This window comes from Podarcis tiliguerta, assembly GCF_965153285.1.
Source record: "Podarcis tiliguerta genome assembly, chromosome: 9".
Lineage (NCBI taxonomy): Eukaryota > Metazoa > Chordata > Lepidosauria > Squamata > Lacertidae > Podarcis > Podarcis tiliguerta.
In genome coordinates, this window is record NC_139542.1 from 38,191,407 (window position 1) to 38,217,015 (window position 25,609).

Consider the following 25,609-nt stretch of genomic DNA (forward strand, 5'->3'; position numbering starts at 1 on the left):
AGACCAAGAATTTCTGGGTTTCATATGTGATCATATAACATCATGATTTCAATAACTGCAAGAAAGTCAGAGTTGGTGATAGGTGCCCAAGTAATGATGCGTGCCACTTTTTAAATTTATACAAAACAAAAAGTAGTGTAGAAATAAGCACCGTGGAGTAACTCTCCTATATATTGCAACAAGAAGAGCTAAGAACAACATTTATACACCAAATATTTGTATTAAGCACACAAGTTTGTTTGTTTCAGTCAAAGTTTAGGCCTTAAGACCTGACGTGATAACTTTGAACAATGGCTTAATAGGAATGCAGTTCTTACAAGTGGAAAGACCAATCTGGTATTTTAAAGCAACTTTAAAATCCGCCCCCCTTATTTTGGAAAAGTTGTATATCAGTCCTCTCATTCTCGGTGATGCAACACTGATGCCTTTGCATTATGGCTTACAAATCCAAACTTTCTACATGAAGCCTATGCACAGAAGCTCATCTAACATCATCCACACCAAACATTTAAAGCACTCTTACACCATCTCAACAGTCGTTACTTCCCCCAAAGAATCCTGGGAGCTGTGGTCTCTTAAGTGTGCCCACAAAGCTACAGTTCCCAGCACCCTTAAGAAACTATGGTTCCCATGCTTCTTTGGAGGAAGCCATAACTTAAAATGATATAGGAATGCTTTAAATATACATTGTGGGGCTGGATCTAGACTCATCAAAGAAGTGTTTCAGTTTAAAGCGAAATTTAAACAGGGAAAACGGGTAGAGAAAAATGGGACTCTACGTTGCCATCTGATGGCATAATGTTATATCACACATGCAACTCATATAAATCGCTTTTTCTTTACCAGTCTAGCAGAGTCCTGGGTGTGACCTTAAGTGTTTACATCAGGCACTTCCTATGTAATGCATGCTATAATGTGCCAGCAATACTGTTACCACAAATCTGACACTTGCACTGGCAATATACAGAAACAGTAAAAGATTTCAGAACACGCAAGGTTACTGACTTTAAGGTACCATCCTTGAGCAAAGGGGAATTCTGGCATGAAACTGCTAAATCACAACATATCAAAAAGTGTTCTTTATTTTGAACTGAAGAGAGACCGTGCCTTCCTGTTCCACTACAGGGGTTAATACATTACTCTTGACATTGCAGAGTACAAATTATCTCCAATAGCTGCTGTTGAGGAGAGTCACACTGCTTATTCTGCATACGTTTAAGCTCTTAATTGTACGGGCAGTACTTTTCACATTTCATTGCCATTTTAACTCCCAAGTTCTACATACCGTATTTTTTGCTCTATAACACGCACCTGACCATAACATGCACGTAGTTTTTAGAGGAGGAAAATCCGTAGGCATGCCACCCGTAGACATTCCCTCCATAACACGCACAGACATTTCCCCTTACTTTCTAGGAGGAAAAAAGTGAGTGTTATGGTGCAAAAAAATACGGTATCTGCTCCCACTGCCTAAGGATCACACTTTCTAATCATCTGATGAACTCTGATAAATCTTCTGTAACACACAACATTTGTCAGTTGTTGTTTTTCCCTCAACTGACTAACATAGCTACTCCTCTGGAACTTACATATAATTATACAGTTATATGAGTCAGTTGTTATTCCTTAATGCTGCTCTTGCTATTGTATGCCATATACAAAATAAATAGCAAAGAAGGGGATGAAGAAACAAAAGGCTGATTTTCACAGGTGTGTACACATGCATGGATACTTTTGTCCAGTCATGCCTCCAGTCTGGTCAGTGACCAAAATGATTCGTTCAGTCAGTCATGCCTTACCCACTGCTGTAAAGACTGTGCAAAACACCCATGTCCTGTAGAAAGCAGTAGGATAAGTCTTGAAAGGTCAGATAGGCCTAAAAGATTATGGAGATGGGAGAGGGCTGAGTATAGAAGTTTCACATATTGGCAACTAGAAACTGCAATCACATCTGTCCAGTTCCTAAGCCTTTAGCAGGAATGACCAGATTGTGCTCCCTGCTTGTAAATCATCTGCAGTGAAGAATCACTGTTATATATGTTCTTTCCTGCTTTGCTGTTTTTAATAGCATAGATAGAGAAAGGGAGGCTGGAAATGGGGAAATGGTACCCACCCTTTCTGGAATCTGGTGTCCAGTGTTCATGTTTAATGGTGCTTCATATTAAGTCTTTATTATGAGGATAGGAGCATCTGCCATTGTCCTGTTCCAAAGGCCCAATCAATATGCAGTGGCATTTTACTTTTGCCTGTACTACTATTTTTGCCCAGTAATAAACTGTGGCCCTTAATTCTGGAGTTGGGATGGTAGTGGTCTTCATCCTAATCATCCTACTAAGGTTTGATAATTAAAAAAAAGCACTGGCAAGGGGCCACCTACCAAAAGGCTGCAGCAGGCAATATAATAGCAGTGTAGCAGGAGGATGAGTCAGTGAACCTGGAATTTCTTCTTGGGTAGAAGCCAAATCTAGAGTTACAGTCTCACGTAGATGTCTGGAGTGAATCAGACATCTTATGTTGGAGGAGATTCTATATGGTACTCCCAGCCTTTTGTCTCAGGGCATCTGAGTAGCATCTTGGTATCATCACCACCATCACAGTTATGAGGATAAATGGAAAATAATAAATAAGTAGAAACAGAATTGTGAAAGGCGGAGGAGACACATTTAGGTCAATTACTGCTGTCCAAAGGCATGTTGTTGTTGTTGTTTAGTCGTTTAGTCGTGTCCGACTCTTCATGACCCCATGGACCAGAGCACGCCAGGCACTCCTGTCTTCCACTGCCTCCCGCAGTTTGGTCAAACTCATGCAGGTAGCTTCAAGAATGCTATCCAACCATCTCGTCCTCTGTCATCCCCTTCTCCTTGTGCCCTCCATCTTTCCCAACATCAGGGTCTTTTCCAGGGAGTCTTCTCTTCTCATGAGGTGACCAAAGTATTGGAGTCTCAGCTTCAGGATCTGTCCTTCCAGTGAGCACTCAGTCCAAAGGCATACCCTAGCACAAAGGTGAGGAACTTGTGGCCCACCAAGTGTTGCAGGGATGTTCCCATCAATCCTGGCCATCAGCCATGCTGCCCTGGGCTGATAGGAACTGGGAGCCCAACAGCATCCTTAGGGCTGCAGGTTCCTTACCCCTACTCTAGGGGTAATGGCTCTGAAGCCAACCCAACTGTAAGATCAGTTAAGAAAGAAAAAGATTTATTAAATCAGCTTAGTAGATACACATAGAGAAATCTAGAGTATATCTACAAACATCATTGATATATATTGTGTCAGGCACAGGATGGGGTTGGGGACTGATTTGCAATGGAGCCTTAACCTGTACCAGGTTGTAGCACCTTTATGGTTCTCTATAGCACCTCCTTCCCTAGCCTCAAAATCCTTCCTAAACAGGGCAGGATCACTGCACTAAGTCATATTATTGATCCTGATACTATCAACCCTTGATTGGCAACAGCTCTCCAGAACATTCAGAGATATTTTGGGGGTCATTTTTATTTTGCCTGTTTCTGCTCAGTGGTCTCACCAGTTGATACGCTACTGTAATGTTCTGAATCCGTACTGCAATGTCCAAAGGGAAAACATTTTCAGGCAGGAAACTTGATGGAGACACATATTCCAGCTGTATACACTGGTATCATAATTTCTGTGGCTTGATCCAACAAATTTCTATAGGTTATTTTTTAAAAGATACTTTTCAGCCTTTCCAACAACTTTTGGAAAAGCAAATAGGAGCTTTTCAAAAAAAGGCAATGCATTTCCAAAAACTGAGTAGTTGACCAAGAGGGAGGGGAAGTAATCCCTTCACATATACACTGCACATAAAATGAAGTAAACAGACCTCAGTGAACCAACATAATCCGCTTAAAAATGATATCCACAAGAACTGGAGTTTACTAATCTCTTATCCAGTAAAGTAGTTTCAGAGCTATACATGTCAAGCCTTTAAGAAAAATCACTAGCAGTGTCCATATACCTAAAACTCTCTCCTGCTATTTGAAGTTGATTTGCAACCCAGCTAGTTGCTTATATACACACTTCTTCACAACTCAGGACTGTTCAGTTTCTTAAAGATGAGTGTGAAATCTGGAGAAATGCTGAGTTGCAAAGATTTTAGGATTTAGGATTTTATTCAGCTTATTTTCCAACTCATTAAATTCTGGCCATAAGAGAACTAGAGAAGGCTATATAAACATATGAAAGATACAGAGTAGACCTCTTCAGGCATTCAAAAAAAGGTAAGGAGCGGGTGCACAAAAAAACCCCATCTCCAACATCTCTCTGCATGCCAACTCCCATAACATGTTTACACACTGATAATCCTTCATGGATTGAGAATACCGTGGTTAGAATCCGCCGCATCCTGTATAATCAACTATTCTCTTCCAAGCTAGCCTAATCGTGTTCAGCTAAACATGGTTAGCATCTCCTTATGACCTTTGTACTCTTCAAGAGAGCCAGCGTGGTGTAGTGGTTAAGAGCGGTGGACTCATAATCTGGTGAACCGGGTTTGATTCCCCACTCTTCCACATGCAGCTGCTGGGTAACCTTGGGCTAGTCACACTTCTTTGAAGTCTCTCAGCCCCACTCACCTCACAGAGTGTTTGTTGTGGGGGAGGAAGGGAAAAGGAGATTGTTAGCCGCTTTGAGACTCCTTAGGGTAGTGATAAAGCGGGATATCAAATCCAAACTCTTCTCTTCTTCTCTTCTTTTCAAGGCATGAAAATAAGGAGAGGCATAGCTAACGCCCATGTCCCAAGGCAGCTTCATAGTTTGATCCCTCATGCAATCTTTTGAATGCCTAAAGTGGACTACTGAGTCAGAGTAATGGTCATCTCATTCAGTATTGGGCAGCACAACCTTAGCTTGATGCTACTTGACTAAGCCACCTTCAGACAGCCATTTTCGTCCCAAGGGATTCCATTCACTCCATGGCTCCCAAGACGTTTTCCTGCTTCGTCAGTCAACCAAATATATAAAAGACAAATTTAGCCAGAATCCTGGGAGTGACAGTGAGAGTAAGCAGCTTTAAAAGCCTGACTCAATATACTACATGCCACCCTCTGTCTCATTAAATCCACTTCTGACGGATGGTATAACTTTCTCCTTTTTTCTATGGCTGAAAGCATTTCTGTAGATTGCAGAGGACTGCATTGTGTGGATTTCTTCAAAGAGCCTTCTCTTGCCTTGAAAGTTCAACAAATTACCTGTACTGCAAGCACAAAGTAGTTCCACAGAACATCTGTTATAAATAACACTATTATAAAATTCTTCTGCCTGAAGGCTTAATCGAGGTCCATGAATATTCAAGAAGAAAACTTACAAACTCTAGAGAGGAGGAGGAGGAAGAGGATGTGACAAGGTACATTACCAAGGCATTATATATAGGTGGAGAGTTTGCAAGGGAGAACCCTTGGTATAGCAGGATATTATTTTGCTTCAGATGATTTTGCTCAGGGGGGTTGAGGCCAGAGGATTCATGGTTCTTAAATATAAAGTTATACCAGCATTTATCAGATTATATTATTCTTGACTTTAAGCCCTTTTCTTGATGCTTTGGAGATAAAGTGATGCTATTCTATATGAAAGAAATGGCTCTTATCATGGCTCAAATGAAATATGATATTTATCAGATCCAGCTTTGTGTAGTAACTCATCCCTTGAAGCACAAACTTGAGATTATACTCTCTTTCTGGATAAATATATTAGCTTAAAAGGATGAAAATCAATGCCAGAGTTTTTCAGCTTCATTACAGTAAACTGACCAAAGTGCTTAACATTTAAAATGATGCTAGGGTTGAATCTTGCCTTGATATTAAATGCTCTGCATTGGAACTCCTTAGGCTCCTAAGGGGAATATTGTCGTTATATGAATAACAGTAATGGAAGGGATATTTGCACATGCACCGTGGAATTATTTTTTCCATTGTATTTTCAAGTATAAACACCACCACCTAAGATCAATAATGTTGTTATTTTAAAAGTATCATTGATGTACGCACACGACACAATAACAAACATCATAAGCAAATAAGATTACCCCAAAGATTTTAACATTATAAATTTCAGTAGATAACCAGACAACAGAGAAAGGGGGAAAGACAGAAAGAAGGACTAGAACAGGAGAATGATATCCACAAACAAAGTTATACATGTTTAGACTTAGTTCAAAAACTATTTTATTCTTAGTAAACATTACAAGTAACTAAGGTAAAGGCAAATATAATCATTTGAAAAACATAGATGTAACTAAGGCTCAAACGAAATTTCAGCTTTTTGTGTGTATTTTACTCTTCACAAAATCCTCATTTTAAGCCCAAACAGAAATGACAGTCCAAGTTAAAATATTGTGAATATTCAGTGTGTGGCACATTGTGTACTTTAAAAACACCAGCTGCTGTAGCTGTACAGTGGTACCTTGGTTTAAGAACAGTCCTGTTTAAGAACGATTCGGTTTATGAGCACTGCAAAACCGGAAATAGTGTCCCGGTTTGTAAACCTTACCTCTGTCTAAGAACAAAATCCAAACGGTGGAAGGCCACCGGCAGCAGGAGGCCTCATTAGGGAAAGCATACCTCGGTTTAAGAACGGTTTCGATTTAAGAATGGACTTCCATTCTCCACTGGGAGAGCCAGTGTGGTGTAGTGGTTAAGAGCGGTAGTCTCGTAATCTGGGAAACCGGGTTCGAGTCTCCGCTCCTCCACATGCAGCTGCTGGGTGACCTTGGGCCAGTCACACTTCTTTGAAGTCTCTCAGCCCCACTCACCTCACAGAGTGTTTGTTGTGGGGGAGGAAGGGAAAGGAGAATGTTAGCCGCTTTGAGACTCTTTAAAGGGATTGAAAGGCGGGATATCAAATCCAAACTCTTCTTCTTCTTCTTCTTCTTCTTCTTCTTCTTCTTCTTCTTCTTCTTCCAGAATGAATTAACTTCGTAAACCAAGGTACCACTGTAGTTCATCATCCTGAGAACCCTCTGAGCTGGGTTGCAGTTTTAACATTTCACAGGTGTAGAGCTGAGAAACGGTTACCTGCTCCAGCCCACCCTACAAGGGAAACCTCTGATTTGAAATCCCACCCTCCATTTTCAAGTCAATCCACTGATGGGACAGAGTGCAATTTTGCTATTACAAAACTATATAACTGTTTAGCTGTTTTAACATATTATATGCATCACCTTGAGAAAAAAACATGGAAAGTGGTATAATGATGATGATGATGTAGTATTAGTAGAGTTCTAAAATTAAAAAATCAACAGCAGAGGCAGATGACATGGTTTTCCATCAAATATTTTGGACAATAACTCCCAATAAGCTCAGTCAATATTGATGATGGGAGCTGTAATCTACAACATCCAGAGAGTACCAAGTTGGCTACCCTTAATAGATACAGTAATAAAATACAGTAGGCTCCAACCAAGCCATATAAAGGAACTGCAATAACATTTGGTTTTAGTAGAGAACGCTGTAGTTCCACAAATGACCAGAGAGTGGCAGAATGACAACAAAAACAAGCACAAGCTGGTCAAGCATTCCCTTCTGCAACTAGGGCTCTCAGTCCTATTCTGTTTTTAGTTACAAAATGGAAACAATAAGAGGACATGAGATACTGCAAGTTAAACTAATTAAGATTAGATAGTATATGAGGATATTCCAGTGAAGTGAAAAGGAGAAAAACCAGAGTTGGCATTTCTAAATACAATATTTGATCTGATTTGCTTATCTTATTTAGTCCACACAGCCAATGCTGATTGTCTTATCTACCTAGAGGAAAAGATAACTTTAATGCAAATAATATTCCAGATAAGGATTTTTCGGTTTTATTTGTTTCACTCATTAGCCACATTTTAATACATGTATATGAACCTACAGTGTCTAAAAGGTAAAGAGCAAGGTGATAATGTAAGAGTACACTCATTGCCTAAAAATCAATAAAGCACCTGAATGTGTAAACCATTCTTCTCTTTGACTTTCTGGCAGACTTTATTTAAAAGCAAAGGATGGTAGTCCTTCTCAGAGTAAAGGTAATGGTAAAGGGACCCCTGGCCATTAGGTCTAGTCACGAAGAACTCTGGGGTTGCTGCGCTCATCTCACTTTACTGGCCGAGGGAACCGGCGTAAAGCTTCCAGGTCATGTGGCCAGCATGACTAAGCTGCTTATGGCAAACCAGAGCAGCGCATGGAAACACCTTCTCAGGGTAGTTGATGGATATAACATTAATTTAAAGGGTCTACTCAGAGTGGGACTAGTGTTGACCACAACCCAAATAATCAGTTTTTGTAAACCAATCCTCATGCTCCTTGAGCAATTTAGTGAGGAAGGAATTTGAACTTAATATTTTATTAGGGACGCGGGTGGTGCTGTGGTCTAAACCACAGAGCCTAGGGCATGCCGATCAGAAGGTCAGCAGTTCGAATCCCCGCGATGGGGTAAGTTCCCGTTGCCAACCTAGCAGTTCGAAAGCACATCAAAGTGCAAGTAGATAAATAGGTACTGCTCCAGTGGGAAGGTAAACGGCGTTTTCGTGCGCTGCTCTGGTTCGCCAGAAGCGGCTTAGTCATGCTGTCCATATGACCTGGAAGCTGTATGCCGGCTCCCTCAGCCAATAAAGCAAGATGAGCGCCGCAACCCCAGAGTCGGCCACGACTGGACCGAATGGTCAGGGGTCCCTTTACTTTTACTATTTTATGTTATAGATCAGCACAGTAACATTGTGGCAAATCCTGTTTTCCCATCTTTGCACATGCAATGCCACAGAGCGCAAGGAGTACTGCAATTTTTTCTCTCTGAAACTGTTTGTATATTAAACTGAAATCCAAGCCAGATTAAAGCATTTCCCGGAGTGCACCCATTCAAACAAAAACTAGGGGGCAAGCTTTGTGGGGACCAAGAAAAACTATGTTTATTTACCTATCATGCTGTTTTTGAATTCGTGGTTAGGGACAGAATTCCTCTATCTATGAATGCAGTTTATCGGAGGAAAAATACTCCAAGACCTGAGTAAATAATATATACTAGGTACTCTAATTTAGCCATGCTGGATTGAATCTGTTCTAACAAACATACTTTCAGTAATTTTCTCTGGCAAAATATGTTAGCTTTAACCAATAATTTTAAATAATTTACTGATGACTCCTACTGCGATTCTGTGATCCCAGAAGTTTTTTTGTGAATCTGCCCATGGTCCCCAAAACGTGTCCTTTATTTTTTAAAAATAATTTGAAAATCAGCCACACCTACTTTTACACTTCAGCCATGCCCCGTTTGATATGCAGCCCCCAGTGGGCTGATCATGGGTCAATATGGCCTGAAAAAGGCAAGCCACCTCCATTCATGAGCCTCAGAACTCCCCGTATTTGATCACTGAAATAATTTCCTCATTTCTCAGCGCTAGAAAATAGTGCTCCAAAGGACTGGTATGATTCTGCTTGTTCAATTATATGGGAATTTAAGCACCAGGTGTGGAGAGCTGTTTTATTCCCTAAGGTATCCACTTTAGTTTTATTGTAATTAACGTTCAGCAGATTCTCCTTGCAAAAAGAACTTAAGGCTACTTCTAAGCAGTAGATGGAGGCCTGCTTAGTGAAGGAAAAGGGTTGCATGTTGTTTGCATTAAGCAGTGAAGAGAGCTTTCTTTTCCCTTTGACAGATGGAATGAATTTCTCATACCTGGTCTTTGAGGCATAATTGTTTATAAAGAAGTTACATGGGAATGGATGAAGTACACATCCATGTTTCCACATTACTATATACTGGTTAGGGATACAGTGTTGTTTATAAGCAATACTGGAAGGTGCAGCTCTAACCTTCAAGCTATTACTATTGTAAAGAGTTCACACTAAGGAAAAAAATAAGTGATGATCCAGACAGGTTATTTGAATAGTATTGAAAGCACTACAAAAGCAATGAACTAGGAAGCCTTTCACACAGACACATATTTATGCAAAAAACAGGCAAAAAACAACATAATTATTAATTGTGACGTAGCTGGATCTGAAACTATCCTCCTCCTTGGCAAAAAATATATATTGGAAGACCATTTCTCAAGATGCAAAACTAGATAGTTTTCATAGTTGGCCTTCATGTTAAGTATAAATGTCTATAATTTGAGTTGATGCTGTGCTCCTACTTGTAGATGATAACTATTATGCGGCAGACAACAAAATTGGGTGATAAAATCAAAATCGTTCCTCATAATCATAGCCCATCCTTTAAGGTGTTCTTAAATAGCTCACGTCTGCCATCATTTTCCAAAGACTTGCTATTAGAAAATTGGGTGATCAATGCCACAGGTTCTGGGGCTATGGTAAAAAGGTAAAGGCAAAGGACCCCTGGGCGGTTAAGTCCAGTTAAAGGTGACTATGGGGTTGCGGTGCTCATCTTGCTTTCAGGCCGAGGGAGCCAGCATTTGTCCAGTTTTCCGGGTCATGTGGCCAGCATGACTAAACCGCTACTTGCACACAGAGGTGACGAGTGCCAGAGTGCACGGAAACGCCATTTAGCTTCCCGCCGCCGCGATACCTGTTTATCTACTTGCACTGGCATGCTTTCAAACTGCTAGGTTGGCAGGACCTCGGACAGAGCAACAGGAGCTCACCCTCTCACAGAGATTCGAACTGCTGACCTTTCAATCAGCAAGCCCAAGAGGCTCAGTGGTTTAGACCACAGCACCACCTGTGTCCCTACACTGGGACTATGACAGCAGGCCAGAGGTCATAGACATAAGATTGCTATTAAACCCCTGAGAGACCTAACTTGGAGAACACAAAGATGGTGAAGAAATGTTGTTTCCAAACACAATCCCATTGGGCTATATCCAGTTGTGTTAGTCCTTGAGCATAGTAGGTTCCTACTTTCACAAGTGGATGCTTCTTGTATCCCTTCAAATCTGTTTCAAATGGTTAAGGGATTCTCTGGAGCAGATTTGAGCGGGAGGAGAAGAGCAGTCCGCTTGTACAACATAGGGTCACCCATTACTTAGTACCGTTAGTCCTTTCTTTACAATCTCTACTAACTAATTTACAAAAGTTGGCAAACTTCTTAGTCTGAATTGCAATTTCTAAGCAGAACCAAATATGTCTCTGGTCAGTGAACTTTTTGGCTTTCAAGACAGATTTATAGCCCCCCCCCTTTTTCCCAACTACAACAGATTTAATTAATGATGAATCTTTTGAAAATTCTCCTTGCAGGGTTGACCTTTCCTTAGCAGCCTTACATCTTGATTGAACCATAATACTCTATTAGCTCTTGCTGTAGAAGAAATACTAAGTACCATGAGAATAGAGTTTATGATGTCATCTATCTGTTGGCAAAAATATTTAATACTGGACGTAAGATCCTTCAGGGATCCATAAAAATGCAGAAAAGTGGTTTAAGCAGAGTGTGGTTTTATTTGAACAGCTTTAGTAACCATTTTGGTATCAACAAGTACTTAGAGGGGTGGGGAACTTAATAGCCTCTGTTCCTTGGCTCTTCTTTTCTTCCTTGGTGTGCCACACCCCCACTCCTCCTGGTAGCTCCTGGCTGAGATAAAATGACAGTAAATGGTCACTTGTCCTGAGACCTGTTTCAAGGAAAACAGCTGGATTTCCGTGGTGCAGAAGCATCTTAATGAAGTAATTACTTCATTAATTAGAAATACTAAACAGAAATTTTCAACTCACTTGATATCTGATTTGCACCACGCCATTTGCATCAATGTATTATTAATATGCTTGTACTACTGTTGTTAACAGAGTAACTCTAATGCAAAGTAAAAAATTATATTATACAAGCACATATATTGCATGCCAAATCTAAATAAAAATTGGTCTTATGGTGTTACGATAGTAAAAAACAGAAAAGTTGCCTTGCAAACTCAGTTTGGCTGCCGTTGTTTGCTACTGTGCGATTGCATAATTGAAATCAGATGATGCAGTTACTTGCCGTAAACAAACGGCATGTATCCAATTGATTTTGTCCTGTACAAAACGTTATCATGTGACTGCACCAAAATTAAAACAACTTGTAAAATGGAATGTCCGGTGGTGGGAAAGGAGACCGATCCTGTTTTGTTTAAATATCAATGGTAATGATCTCTACAGCATGTTTACATTAATGACATTAATTACAACGATCCAGAATGCAAGTCAGCTAATGCGCTCAACGTTAAACCACATTTCTGTTGACCTTGAGTTTTCATCTCTTTGACCTTATGTGAAATTACACTAGCTAGTGGATTATGCGTTGCTCTAATTGTTCCTTTACTTTAACATTGGCCTTTACTTTTCTCGCTTCGTCCTAGAGTTGTTTAGCAAAATGGTAAAATAAACTTTTCTTTCAACTTTTCTTGGTGGTAGAACATGCCATTACCAACTAGCCCTTAGCACCATCATGATCATATTTAACTGTTTCATCCAGAAACCCTAAAAGAGTTTTTATTGTTAATATTAACTACATTTACATTCTGGGGTTCCTCAAAGGAACTCAAAGCAGCGTACATGGTTCTTTGCTGCCACTCTGTTCTATTGACATACCTTTAATAATGAATACTTCAAATAAATATCGATACAGAAAAAGTCATATGTCAGTTCTGAGCTGTAGTTAGTGCAAACAAGTGATTTGTTGGTGAAAACATCAGAGGATCACTGTTACAGTATTTGTCTACATTTTTTTCTGCTTGTCTTTGAGGATGGCAAAAGTTCCCACAAAAGTTTCATTGGTTAAAGTACAGCGTAGTTTACAATTCCCAAATCAGTAAAAAACACAAATCCATACAGATGATAAGGGCCTCACTTGCAGATCTCAAGGTGTGGCCCAACACCTTTATAAGGTAGCATCAATACCTTAAACAAGGGGCAGTTGTGTACAGGTAGCCAGGGCAGATTCTGAACAATTGGTGTTCTATTGGTCCAATTTCCTGTGCTGCTCAGTACTCTGACAGATGCATTTTGCACTAGTTCTTATATAAGGTAAAGGTAAAGGGACCCCTGGCCATTAGGTCCAGTGGTGACCGATTCTGGGGTTGCGGTGCTCATCTCGCTTTATTGGCCGAGGGAGCCGGTGTACAGCTTCCGGGTCATGTGGCCAGCATGACCAAGCTGCTTCTGGCGAACCAGAGCAGTGCACGGAAACACCGTTTACTTTTCCGCTGAAGTGGTACCCATTTATCTACTTGCACTTTGACATGCTTTCGAATTGCTAAGTTGGCAGGAGCAGGGACTGTGTACAGGAGCTCATCCCGTCATGGGGATTCGAACTGCCAACCTTCTGATCAGCAAGTCCTAGGCTCTGTGGTTTAACCCACAGCGCCACTCGCGTCCCGTTAGTTCTCATATGTTAGTTGCAAATAAAGTACATATTTAACCCAAATGAAGCTTCTATAGTTGAGAATATTGAACTTCATAATCTTTGTAAGCAATATCCCCCCCCAAAAAGCAATCAAGGAAAAGCAATTTTCATTATACTTTACACCACTTGTTTGTAGCTCTTGAACCAGCAGTACTTCCCAAGTTCAGTGATGAGTCTTGTGATATACTGAATATGAGCTAATTTGTTAAAGCACCAGCTATCATGGATTTCAGTTCACTTCAGCAGATTCATTAAATGTTATCCAGAGATCAAATATATACATATATGGGCTTGTGGATTATAGCCTGAACAGTTAGATCAAAGGGATTTTTAAAATAAAAAAATACAGATTGTAATAATTATATTAAAGCTAAAATGTATGTAAAATAATTACCATCAACAAAGAAGTGATGATAAGCAAGCATCCTGGCATTTGTCAGCTAATTAACACCTATAGTTAGCTAAAAACTCATTATCTTGATTAGGCGGGAAATGAGCTAAGCCCTACTACATTCAATTGGGCTTACTCCTGTGTAAATATGTAGAGAATTGAGCTATGAATAGCAGCGCATAACAGAGCTCTGTGGCAGTTAATGTTCTGTAGTTCATGACTACAATCATGTATACAAAGCTGATCTGTAAGGGATAAATTCTCAGCAATAAGCCTTTTGTAACTGCAAGAGATGCTTGCTTTTATTTTAATAGTTCACATCTGCCAGAGCTAGTGAGTAAAATATTCAGGTCCATCAACTTGAACTCAAGCTGATTATTTGTGGTGGTGGTGGGGAGAGCCTAAAGGACAACAAACCTGGCTCATTTTAGAAACAAGTGTTAAATTTTAAGACTTTATAAGTAATGCCCAGTCCTAGTGCCTCTGTTAATTAAAACCTCTACATTCCCAATATACTTTCCTCTGTACTTAGTCACTTTAATTTATTATAATTTGTTTCTTCCTCTCATATCCTAATGAAATGCCATATTTCTAAAATGGAGAAGTGGATTACATAAATAGGCTGTTTTTAGAATTAATGAAACCTCCTCAGTGTGTTAATTAATCCAAAGTTTTAACGAGGGATGTATTCAGAATGATTAACCTGCCAAGGTATTGAAATTGTTCTCTCCAAGCCCAATCCAATCAGGTAAGGTGGGTAATAATAGGCGACAGGCAAGTCTCAGGAGTGGTGCCTAGGCCTCAGAATTCCCTTCCCCAAGGTAACTCGGGTACCAGATTTCTTTTCAGTGCCAGATGAAGACCTTTTCATTTGCCCAGGTATTTTATGCCTCTGTTTTAAAACTGGTCTTATTTTCTCTGGTGCACTTTTATATCTCTGTCTTTGTACCTGATTTGAGTATATTTTTAGGTGCATGTTTGAATTTCAAAGTGAATTGGATAGTTTTTCTGTTTGTGTGGTTTTGTTTGTTTGTTTTTTGCTGCATAAATTCTCCAAATACATTAATATAGCACAAACCAGCTCACCTTATATCAGTATTTTACAGCAGAGGGTGTGTGTGTGAGAGAGAGAATTAATAAATCTCATTAATTTCAATGGTGCTTACTTTCAAGTCAGTATGATTATGTACTGTGACCATGCTGCGAGATCCTGCAAAACAGAGCATGCTGCATCAGTGAGGATCGCTTCCTAGCAAAAAATCCAAAGTAAGTGTGCATAGAACAGGGCTGCAAGCCTCTTGATGACACTTAATCATGCACACTATCTCAGCAATGTGTCCACCACATCTTATATTGCTTCACACTACAAATATGTTACATTATATATAAAATGCCAAATACAAATTGCACTAATTATCTAGAAATCTGCCTAAATATTACAGAAGTATGCTAAATTTAGAAGACTACGGTAGTAAAAATACTGCATTTTCATTTCCCACCCCATGTGGACGTTATTTTAGGATACTTCCTGTAGCCATAGACATGGGAATTGGGTGTCAAAAGATTTACTGGAGAGAAAGAGAGAGAAAATAGTTTTACACATTTTCTTGGAAAAGTCAAAAGAACTGAGAAAAACAAAAACAAAATTTAGATAAACACAAGCTGTCTGCTATCTAGTCTGTAAGCCACAAGTAGCCATTTTTGGGTGGCTGTTCATATTACAGAATTTTAACAGTGAGATTTGCCAGCGCTCTAGTTTATTGAACAAGTATGCACAAATTCTAAGTGTGGAAACTTAGAATAATCCGAAGGTGGCATGAATGAAGTAGGTATGGCAAAGTGAAAAGAGGACAGGGCTCTTGTACCTTTAATAGTTGTGTAGAAAAGGCATTTCAACAGGTGCGGCTTTTCCATGCAAGCTATACCTGTTGGAAACCTCTCTTTATCTGGCTAGTCAAATAAGGTTGTATTTATTTTATGTACTTATTTATGATGTTATACTGCGATAGTTGTCCCAAAGTGGTTTCCCAAACAATAAAATAATATCTGTACTACAATCAGTGGTTTTCTTTGAGAAAAACGGTGCTGGTGGTACTGACCATGAAATCGTTACAGTAAGTGTCACATTTTTAATTTATTTATTTTTTGTAGATAATGATTTATTAGTTTTTGATTACATTCCAATAATAGCCTCATTATAACAATGTCAATCTATAATACAATTATTACTACCAATCATTCAAATACCAAATTATATCATTTACTTAAAGTGCCTCCCCCACGTGCTAAATTTGCTGGCTTTCTGATTTTCTTTATTTCTGCGTTCCAAAATCTTATTAGTTTCAACTACATTCGTCATAACAGTAATTCCCTATACAGCAGCTGCAATGTTAATAACTTCTATTCGTGTTGAGACATTAAATGATTTATAAAACCTTTTGCAAAAGAGCTCTCCCCCTTTTTACACACACAGTTCCATTTGATGTTATAATCCATATTGTTAATCCAATTTCTTCCATCCTCACTTGTACAAGTATAATTTGAACTAACTTTCAGGGGAGGGTTGCCAAATCATAAATGTACAGAGGAAAACTTTAAATAAACATACCGTAGGCTCCCCCCCCCCATCTTTTGCACCATATGAAGTCTTATCTCAAATACAAACCTTAAGTCCTTGCCGTTGGTTTGTTCCAGTTTGTGATCTCATCTCTTCTAGCACGCACCTGTACTTTAGTCCAATTAAGCTCTAATCAACAGGAAAACCTCTGCTTCTTAATGGCGGCGCAGGAGGGCTTTCGCCAGGCAAAGTGCTTTTGCACTCAGCACCTCCCTGGCCCCTGAATTCCATGCTGGAGCGAGGTAATGAGATGGCCTGCAAGTGAAGCAGCCCTGGGGGGAATTTGCAAGAATGATTTACCCTCTATCATCCTTGTTTTTGCATCTCCTACGCTCTCCCACTGTCGTGGGGGCTGCTTCCATGAAGGCAGACTGGAACCAGAAGCCAGTAAGTGCCACACTTTTAACCAGTACTTTTCTTCAAGAAAAAAGGCGCTGGTGTACCTTTCAGTACCCCCAGAAAAAAAAGCACTGCTTGAGAGGAAGATGATGATGTGTTCATTTGGTGATGACAGAGCATCACTGATGTGCTCAACCATGCTTCCAGGAGGAAGCTGGGGTCTCATAATGAATGAGAAGGTTGTATTTGACATTCCCACACACTGAGCAACACTGTCCCCTCTACTTTAGGAAGAAGCACTTATGGGTTTATATGTTCCAATAAGATATAGGCAATCGGTGCAAATTCAACACAAGTAGTGAGGGGTCTCATAGCACCCAAAACCCAGCTAATTCTTGAGTGGCAGCATTCTGCACTAGTTTCTCGTTCATCTTCAACAAGTAGCCCTGTGTAGAGCTTACCACAATAGTCAAGGTGGGACATTACCAGAGCATGCAGGATTGTGATCAGGCTATCTTGGTCCAGAACTACCATAGCTGATGAACCAGCTAGAGTTCAAAGCAGGCACTCAATACCATGAATAGCACTTGTGCCTCCAGTGATAAAGATGGACCTACGAGCACATTCAAACCACTTACCTGCTCATTCAGGGTCAGTGTGACACCATTCAGAATAAGGCTGAGCACCCAATCGATGTACATAAGAACCATATGTATGTGAAGTTGAATGCAGTCAATGGGAGTTTTTAAGACTAAAAAAAGTTTTGGTGTGTGTGTGAGCAGGCTCTAAAGGTAAAGGTACCCCTGACCGTTAGGTCTAGTCGCAGACGACTCTGGGGTTGCGTGCTAATCTCACTCTGTAGGCCGAGGGAGCTGGTGTTTGTCCGCAGATAGCTTCTGAGTCATGTGGCCAGAGCAGCACACAGAGCTGGGCATGTTTAGCCTGGAGAAGAGGAGGTTAAGGGGTGATATGATAGCCATGTTCAAATATATAAAAGGATGTCACATAGAGGAGGGAGAAAGGTTGTTTTCTGCGGCTCCAGAGAAGCGGACATGGAGCAGTGGAGCCAAACTACAAGAAAGAAGATTCCACCTAAACATTAGGAAGAACTTCCTGACAGTAAGAGCTGTTAGACAGTGGAATTTGCTGCCAAGGAGTGTGGTGGAGTCTCCTTCTTTGGAGGTCTTTAAGCAGAGGCTTGACAACCATATGTCAGGAGTGCTCTGATGGTGTTTCCTGCTTGGCAGGGGGTTGGACTCGATGTCCCTTGTGGTCTCTCCAACTCTATGATTCTATGAAACGGTTTACCTTCCCGCAGAAAGCAGTACCTATTTATCTACTTGCCCTTTTGACGTGCTTTTGAACTGCTAGGTTGGCAGGAGCTAGGATTGAACAACGGGAGCTCACAGGCTCTACTGTGCCCTTAAAACAACCATCAGGCTGAAAGCCAATTACATGGCACATTATTAAGCACATAGCCAGAGAACATCAAATAATGCCAGCTTGGTTGAGAGCAGTGAAGGCATAGAATAAATAATTATCGACAGATTTAAATACTTTGCTTAGAGAAAACAAGTACAAAAATATGGGATCTCCACTCCCTAGTGTGCCCTTGTTAGTTATAAATTGGCAAAATATATAACACTTTACTTTTTATTCTCATGCCATGTTCTTTACTCTTTTCATTCAACACCCCCAAAAGCAGTGAGAGTTAATATTATCATGGTCAGTCATCGTCATATAAGATGCTAGTTGTGCCCACTGCTGGAATCAGCAATTTGATTGTGTATTGTTGGAATCAAGATTTTGAAAACAACCCACAGCCATTTTAATTTAAGAAAGAAAATATACACAAAGCACATGGAATCTGGTGACTGGCACAGAACCAGGTACATTGTGTAACTGATTCCTCAGAGGCCAGCTTCTTTTTCTTTCTTTCTTTTAAAATTGCTATTTAGTTTTATTCTCAATTGTGGATCAAGAGCCTGTAACTTAACCAAAGTTCCTCCTATTTCAGTTCAATTGATGATCACTTCAGGGGCAAACAATACATTATACACAGATATGTGTAACAAAATCCCTCAGTTCTATTTTCTTCCAAAATGAGACCCATACTTGAAAAGTTGCAAGCTGAAACACAGAAGCAGCACGTCTTGTTGGTTCTTAGTCCTTTTTCTCGCAGCCAAAAATTACCCCCTCTAGCACTTTTTCACACAACAAAAGATACCAATATCTATGTTGTACAGTGGTACCTCAGGTTAAGTATTTAATTCGTTCCGGAGGTCTGTTCTTAACCTGAAACTGTTCTTAACCTGAAGCACCACTTTAGCTAATGGGGCCTCCTGCTGCTGCAGCACCGCCGGAACCCAATTTCTGTTCTTATCCTGAAGCAAAGTTCTTAATCTGAAGACCATTTCTGAGTTAGCGGAGTGTGTAACCTGAAGCGTATGTAACCTGAGGTACCACTGTATGTCGCTAGCAGTGAGGGGCATGAGCTTTAAAGAAACAGTGCACAACTGCAGTATATTTGAGAAACAAGAAGCACTTTTGATAGAACCAGAGTTAACTGGAATAAATGAGTAATTCTTAGGCTACAAACTACTAAACACACTTACCTAGGACTGAGTCCTAGCAAACTTAACAGGGATTACTTCTAAATAAGACATATATAGGAAGAGGCTGTTACTCAAAACAACAAAAAATTGCATGAATAACTCTTTATTGTCACAGATTATCTCAGGTCTGAGTCATACAATTGTGAATATTTTTTTAGGGTAGTGTACACCCATCTTAAAATAGGGCTGTAATCCAAACCGGGGGGGGGGGGGGGATCTGGCCAAGGACAACAGAACAGACATAAAAAGTGAAATGTTTAGGTGGATCATAGTTTGCCATGTCGTGGGAAATCTTTCTTAAATGAGTTGATCCAGGATATTTGAGCTGACATCTTGACAGCTATTTGTGCATTCATAAGAGACTGTTTATGACCTCGGAATCCCTCAAAAGAAGTAAATTGTAGTGCCTCCTGCATAATAATAATAATAATAATAATAATAATAATAATGAAAATGTATATTCAAAGCGATAGGTTTTCTGGATGAAAATATTAAAAATAAAGGAAAATATGTATATCTTACTATTGTCTTAATAGTTGTAGAGAAAGAACATTATTATTTATTATAATTTACAGAATGCCTAATATGCGCTAGATACTACACAGAAATAATAATAATATAAACCCACAAGACCCTGCCTGCAAGCTTAGAATCTAAACATCATGAGGGAAGTTAGAGAGAAAGGAGAACCTTTGAATAAGTTGGGAGAAAGTGAAAGAAGGAGTGTAGGAACAAAAATACAATAATTAACTTCAGAATAAGAAACAGAGAATCGAAACAACGCATTAAGATGGAAAATACAAGAGAGGATATGATATGTCACCTGGATATTCCATACATAAGATAACTAAAGAAAGAACAAAGACAAGGAACAGAGTAAGGGTGTGTCAGTTTACCAAAAAGATTAGTGTTAGATGAATGTAGGTCCTGGGAAGAATAGAGGGATATAAATAAGAAGGGAGCAATATTATGAAGAGAAGTTCAAAGCTTACTGCAAAAACAGCACGGAAATCCAGCAAAGGGAAAAATAGAGATACATAAAAGTGAAGAAACAAACACTAAATGAACAGAAGAGTTGAAAACTGATATAATGTTTTACGCTGAGCGACAGATCAATTTTCAGAATGTTCTAGAGAAAGAATGGGGATAAAACTTTGTCCAAAGCAGAAATATGAGCCAAAGAGAAGGATAAAAGATAACACCTAAACACTTGTTGAGAAGATTAGAGGGCAATATTCCCAACTGAATGAGAAAAAGAAGCAAGCAGCAAAGAATTTAGGAGGAATGGCTAACTATGGTCCTCCAGATGTTGTTGAACTACTGTACATCTCCGACTCTGGACTGTGCTGAGGGAAAGAGTTGGAGTCCAACAACATATGGAAGACCGCAAATGAGTCATCCTGATTTAGGGAGAAACACAATACATGCACAGTGCACTTCTATACATGTTTACTCAAAAGAAAGTCCCAATAAGTTCACTAGGGCTTCCTCCCAGGAAATGGTGTATAGGATTGCAACATTAGGCTTGCACATGTTAAGGTTTTTAAAATGTTTCTGTTCAGTTTTTACAAAAGTAAGCATCAAACCTGTGCTAATACAGTGGTACCTCGGGTTACAGATGCTTCAGGTTACAGATGCTTCAGGTTACAGATGCTTCAGGTTACAGACTCCACTAACCCAGAAATAGTACCTCGGGTTAAGAACTTTGCTTCAGGATGAGAACAGAAGTCGTGCTCTGGCAGCGCGGCAGCAGCAGGAGGCCCCATTAGCTAAAGTGGTGCTTCAGGTTACAACAGGTTCAGGTTAAGAAAAGACCTCCAGAACGAATTAAGTACTTAACCCGAGGTACCACTGTATATCAATAGACATTTGTATCAAAAATAATAATAGAGTTCTCATCCCTCTCACCCACTGAGGGAGAAGAAAGTATAATATTACATGTATAGATGGAGGATGCCAATTTGATGGATTGCCAGGCAGGAAAGTAATAAAAGAAGTGCAATAGTTGGAGTCTTGAGTTCCATTTAGAGCTCTCATATATTTTGTAAGTTTCTCCATTAATTCCACTGTCCATATCTTTTGCCTCCATAAGGCAAGTTGCAAGTTTGCTGATTCCACACCCACCCACCCCAGTTTTGTGCCACCTGTAGCCCGACTGCACAAGTAGAAATGTTTTTAGTTCCTTGGAATGCAACTCCTGTTGCTCTCCGTGGAAAACACATTAGATATTAAGTTTGAGATAATGATTCAACATCCAGGCAGAAATAGATTAGACATATTGGTAAAAACAGCAGGAGAAGAGGAAACGGAGGCGGAAAGGGTGAATAGCTAGATATTGTTAGTAGGATAAAGGTAAAGGGGCCCCTGACCATTAGGTCCAGTAGCGGACATCTCTGGGGTTGCGGCGCTCATCTTGCTTTAGTGCCTGAGGGAGCTGGTGTACAGCTTCTGGGTTATGTGGCCAACATGACTAAGCCACTTCTGGCAAACAGAGCAGCACACGGAAACGCCGTTTACCTTCCCACCAGAGTGGTACTTATTTATCTACTTGTACTTCGTGCTTTCGAACTGCTAGGTTGGCAGGAGCAGGGACCGAGCAACGGGAGCTCACCCTGTCACAGGGATTCAAACCGCTGACCTTCTGTTCGGCAAGCCCTAGGCTCTGTGGTTTAACCCACAACGCCACCCGCATCCCACATCCCCAGTCAGTAGGATACTGAGTCAAAAAAAGAAACCAGATTGCCAAGAGGAAGTGTACAAAGAGTAAAGGGAAATAAGTCCAATAACTGAAACCCTGAGAAAAGAAAAAAGAGCCATTGACATAACTGTAAAAGAACGATTTGTTAAGTAGTTTAATCCAAAACAGTACATAAGATATCTTTTATGACACCTTTTCCTGTGTCACGTTTCTTCTGGATTCAGTTCCCCACCCTGCCTAGTTAATTGTTTCCCTTTAACCTTCAGTGTCTACAAGCACAGGAATTTTCTAATTGCAGTCAAGACTAGTCATTATATCGTTCCTAGTTCTGGCTGATATCATGGGCATAGCCAGGACTTTTGTTGGGGCGGCAGAACTTATGTGATTGGTCAGTTAAGTATTTCTATTGTTTTACTTGATGGGGGGGTAGCTGCTCCCCCTGCACCCACTTGGCCACACCCATGGCGGACATTACAACACGTTCTTTTTAAAGCATGGGCAATAGAAATCGTGTTAGCATAATTCCCTCTAATTGGCTTCAAAAGCATCTGCCTGAGACACTGATTGGTCCATGTTACCAGGAAGTTTTCTAACTATAAAAGATTCTCCAGTCTCAAAAATTCAGATGAAGATGACAGAGAAGGTTTTAGGTTAGCACAACTGGTGTAGTTGCACATGGGGCATCATGCTGCAGGGGCACCAAAACAATGCTGTAAAACAGAGTGCAGGGGGTGGCCCAAAGTCTGCCATTGAAGATGGAGCTTGCTAATATAGGGTAACTATTTTCCTTGCTCCATTTATCAAAGAGCAACAGCAACCATTAATCATTGGACTACTGCAATGTGCTCTACATGGGGCTACCTTTGAAGGTGACATCGAATCCACAACGAATCCAGAATGTGGCAGCTAGACTGGTGACTGGGAGTGGCCGCCGAGACCACATAACACCATTCTTGAAAGACCTACATTGGCTCCCAGTACGTTTCCAAGCACAATTCAAAGTGTTGGTGCTGACCTTTAAAGCCCTAAATGGCCTTGGCCCAGTATACCTGAAGGAGCGTCTCCACCCCCATCGTTCTGCCTGGACACTGAGGTCCAGTGCCGAGGGCCTTCTAGAGGTTCCCTCACTGTGAGAAGCGAAGTTACAGGGAACCAGGCAGAGGGCCTTCTCGGTAATGGCGTGCGCCCTGTGGAATGCCCTCCCACCAGATGTCAAAGAAATAAACAACTATCTTACTTTAAGAAGACACCTGAAGGCAGCCCTGTTTAGGGAAGCTTTTAATATTTGATGACTTATTGTATTTTATTATTTTGCTAGAAGCTGCCCAGAGTGGCTGGGGAACCAAGCCAGATGGCGGGGTATGTATGTATGTATGTATGTATGTATGTATGTATGTATAAATAAATAAATAATGTTAGGCAACTATGTTTGTCTCTTTTACCTCATCCTGGGACAAAGAAAATTTGTTTTTAACCAAATTTAGAAGTTATAATCCTATGCACTTCTTCTTTTCTGCTTCTTCTTTTCTTGTGCATTTGAATGCCAAGTGACCCTGATTTTCTAAAAAATAAGCTTATTTTTACATTTTACTTCATTAAACCTTCTATGCAAATCCATGCTCAAATACTTCCAGCAGCTGAGACACCCTGAAATGTCTATGATTACGAACATCATCATTATTATGTATTAGATTTCTTGCCTGTCCTTCACCATAATGTCCCAGGGCAGGTTACAGCAAGGTTACAATTGCTATTCAATATTGGGTGACCTGAACATTTTTGGGTGACCTGCACATTTTCACTATATAGTGGTACCTTGGTTTTCGAACGTAATCTGTTCCAGAAGACTGTTCAAAAACGGAAAACTCAATATGGAAGCCGCGTGGCATGTTCGACGTCTGAGGCGTGTTTGAAAACCAAACCATTTACCTCCGGGTTTACATTGTTCGAAAACTGAAATGTTCATCAACGGAGACGTTCAAAAACCAAGATACCACTGCATTAGGGCCTTGATAATTTAGAAAAAAAACAAATAAGGAGGGGCATGATAGATGTTTATAAGTTCATGCATGGCATGAAGATACTGGGTAGGATCTTAAGAGGCTTTTCTCTCACACAAAACTAGACACATAGAGTGGTAGGAGGCCAGGCGGTGTCCGCTATGGCAAGGCCCGGCAGAGTCTGCCGCAGCTGCGAGTAGGCATGGCGGGGGCCACTGCAGCTGCAGGAAGCCCTGGTGGGGATGGTTGCAGGTAGGCCCTGTGAAACCTGTTGCGGCCACAGGTAGACTGCAGCCATGGGAAGGCCCAATAGGGCCCGCTGCAGGCTGCAGAATATTGAGGAAGCCCAGCCCTACTTAAAAATTTCGGGGGGCTTGTTCTACCCCCCCCACCCATGGCGCTCCTAATACTAGAAATTGGGTCCATCCAACAAAGGTAGCTGTGGGAAGATTCAGGACAGACCAAATAAACGTCTTCACACAATACCAAGCTAAACTATTGAAATTGCTCCCACAAAATGTAAAATGATGGTCATATCACCTACTTGGATGGTGTTTAAGGAGGATAAGACAAATTAATGGAGGAACAAGTCTAGTAACAGCTACTTGTGCTGCCTACAGCCTTCCCACAGGAATCTGGTTAGCCACTCTAAGAACAGGATCCTGGAGGAGATGGACCTTTGGTCTGATCCACCAGGGCTTTCCTTATGCTCTTAACCTTTCATTACTGCTTGAGACAAAAAGGGAAAATCTACGCTTGCCGTCTTAGCTGTCCCTGCTACTTCTGCTACCTTCATTAGCCACAGGAATCCTGCTTTACTTTTTTCATTATTGCTGGTGAGCAAGGAAAGGCCCTTGTCCCACCTACCTCACAGGGTTGTTGTAAGGACTTCTGGATCATGGACAGCCGAGAACTCTGTAGACATAATCTTGCCAGGGGATTTACGTAGTACTTGAAAGCTCCTAATTTTGCCTGAATTGTATCCTATGCTCTACACCAGCCATCCCCAAACTCGGCCCTCCACTTGCTTTTGGACAACAATTCCCATCATCCCTGACCACTGGTCCTGTTAGCTAGGGATGATGGGAGTTGTAGTCCCAAAACATCTGGAGGGCCGAGTTTGGAGATGTCTGCTCTACACAGTTACTTGTTGAATCATATTATATCAAACCACTAAGCTCAATCCTTTTTCTTTTCCCTTTTTCTTACTCTTTTTCTGTTGCCCCTTAGTGACCGAATTTCAGCTGGCACTGGCAGTCCGATTGGATCGCATCTGTCCGTGTAATGCGAGTTTTTATTGTAGCGACGATACTTCTCCCTGAACCTCCTTGACATTTTGCAGACTTAGAAGGAACCAGAAATAGTAAACGAGCGAAGGGGCAACAACAGAGAGGTCTCCACCTCCTACTTGCTCCGAGGCGTCAGGAGAAAGGCGCTTCGTTTGCGCGGAGTTCAGGTCAGCTCAGCGCCCATCCCTAAGCAGAGCGAGCAGGCAACTCATGATGGGACTCCGCAGAGGCCAGGTCCTTAAAACAGGGTGGAAATCAAGGCTCAGGAAGTTAAGCCCCAGAGGTGCGTGAAGACACTCACGTTACATGTTCCAGCTCTTTCTTCCTCGTGACTCAC

The 25,609-nt window shown here is 40.7% G+C and overlaps 2 long non-coding RNA genes across 2 annotated transcripts in view; one reads left to right on the plus strand and one right to left on the minus strand.

The window, feature by feature from the left end:
- LOC310685468 overlaps positions 1-25,609 on the plus strand; it is a 190,912-nt gene that overhangs the window by 80,030 nt on the left and 85,273 nt on the right. The gene's annotated exons all lie outside the window — the stretch shown is intronic.
- Positions 11,365-25,517, minus strand: LOC310685430. The gene is made up of 2 exons (XR_014515246.1): positions 25,193-25,517; positions 11,365-11,517 (listed from the first exon to the last, which is right to left on the minus strand). It is a non-coding gene; the product is annotated as an uncharacterized lncRNA (long non-coding RNA).